Consider the following 2,497-nt stretch of genomic DNA (forward strand, 5'->3'; position numbering starts at 1 on the left):
AAAAAAGACACAGAATATTAGTCTGGGTATTTATCCGAGAGCGCTAAGTAGTGATATCAACGGCCTAATACCACTGTTGCCGGTTAGCCTGTCCCGTACAAAGTGCGAAAGCCTATGTCATCACATATAGCAGTAAAGTCTCAGAGAAATTCACTCTCTTAGTACAAGTTACGATGCGTAACGGATTTAGGACAATCCGCATGCTAGCCCCGACTCAAACGGGTGTCGGTAAAGCTAATCAAAATCCGTTGAAGACTGGGGGTTAGCAAAAACCCCAATAACGCTAACAGGACACGCGTCGTGCGGGTAGTCTTTCCCGTGAGAAAAGACGAAGTCTACGTATTCAATATAGTAGCACTAAGGCAGGCATTAACTCTCTTAGCACAACGTCAGATGGGAATGGATTTACATAATCCGCTGCGTAGCCCGACTTCAAACCGGTGGTCAGTAAAGCGCTCTCAAAACCCGTTGATGGCTGAGGTTTGCCAAAATCCTATAAATATTCGAGAGTCACCGACGCAATACACTTGCATAGGTTGGTCTCGTGAGCTTGAGCATCCAACGACATTTGAAACCCTAGGGTCAACGCCGGACAACGCGTAACCCTAGGTCGACGCCAGTCAACGCGTTGCAATCAAACAGTCAACGTACGACGTTCAAAGCCCTAGGGTCAACGCCGGACAACGCGTAACCCTAGGTCAACGCCAGTCAACGCGTTGCGACCAAACAGTCAACGTACGATATTAGAAACCCTAGGGTCAACGCTGGTCAACGCGTAACCCTAGGTCAACGCCGATCAATGCATTGCAATGAAAGAATCAATACTCCAAAAAGTATACGAGTATAAACTGCTTCTTAATACTCCAATAAGGTATAAGAGTATAAACTATTCCCTATATTTTTGGTTGAGAAGTTCCTGGAGAATATTTTTCCTAAAAATATTCTTAAGGATAACTCAACAATACCACGCCGGACAACGCGTCGCAAATGAGAACTCAACGCCAACATGTTGAACCAACAAGCACGAGCTAAAAATCAGAAAATCAGGAATCGTCTTCAAATTTAAAATTCTAACAACGGTCAGACAATAAATGCAGCACCGGAACCTTACAGACGTTCGACAAAGCACCGAATAGCCTGAAGGATTGAAGGAATCAAGAATAGAAGCTACTCCAAACATCCCGAAGGATGGGACAATCATATCCAAAGTATTCCAGACTCTTCTATAAAAGAACGAGGCTGAAATACTTTGGAGGGGGTATCTGTAGGCGTATAAAACTGCCTATAGGTCCCTTAACACAGCTCGACAACGCCGATTCGACGAACCGACCATCGGGCGACGTATGCAGACACGATTGTTAGTCCACAACGCCGAAGCCAAGAGATACGCAATGAAGCGGATTAACGAGGCTACGAAGCTAATGAACCGCACGCAAACAACGGAATAAATCCACTCGTGTACGGAATCAAGCTAACGGGTTGAAGAGTCAACGAGTCATCCATCAAAGGGGAGATTCGGACGAATCACGATCGAATCAAGATCAGTTTCGGACTCGAACTCAGAAGTGGATTTACTGCCAAATCAGATCAACAAATCAAGTCCGGATAAATCAACCACAGAACCGGATCACGGACAAAACCGAAAACGACGGAAAACCACGCCTAAGGGGGGGGCTCGGCCGAAACCGAGCCACCTCTAGGTGGCTCAGCCAAAGCCGAGACACCTTGAGGTGGCTCGGTGGCACCTCAGGGTGGCTCGACCAAGCCGCAGCCACTCATGCAGGTGGCTCGGTGTGTCGACACCTGTGCGCGGGCACAGAGTTGTAGTGGCCTATAAATAAGGATTTGTTCAAGGGTTGGATTTTTTGGAGGCGAAGCCCTGCTGGATTGAAGACTCAGATCTAAAAAAGATTCAAACTTTAGGACTTCGAGGACTTGCTCATCCAGATCTGGTGCTCGGCGATCGTCAACGCCAAATAAGGCAAGAGTTCGAGAGGACCGGATCTCAGATCTACGCAGGCACACTCCGGATCAAAGCTTGGCCTTTGATCCCGAGATTTGGGCGATTGTTTCCTTGGTGAATCAATCCTCCCCCGGCTATTATTTCCTTCGTTAAATAATACCCGTCGTACTGCGTAGATCCGAACGGATCTAGATCGCGCGGTGGTCCACGGATAAACCCTGGTGCAGGCGAAGAACCCACGAAGCGAGCGACCGTAAAACAGGAGCTCGTGATTTGTTCGACAAACAAGGATAAAAAGTTATAATCTTTCTTTTATTTTCTTTGATTTTCATTGTAACCGGATCTTATGAAAAGACCGAATCTTTGTAACTCAAAAAGTTGTTATTTAAGATGACAATGGAATCAATTACAAAGAAAGACACGATTTTTCCCGCGAACAAGGTTGAGGACAAGGAGAATCATGTATGTCGCTTGAGGAAGTCACTTTATGGATTGAAGCAATCTCCTCGGCAGTGGTACAAGCGATTTGACTCC

The sequence above is a fragment of the Asparagus officinalis genome, chromosome 4 (genome assembly GCF_001876935.1).
Source record: "Asparagus officinalis chromosome 4, Aspof.V1, whole genome shotgun sequence".
Lineage (NCBI taxonomy): Eukaryota > Viridiplantae > Streptophyta > Magnoliopsida > Asparagales > Asparagaceae > Asparagus > Asparagus officinalis.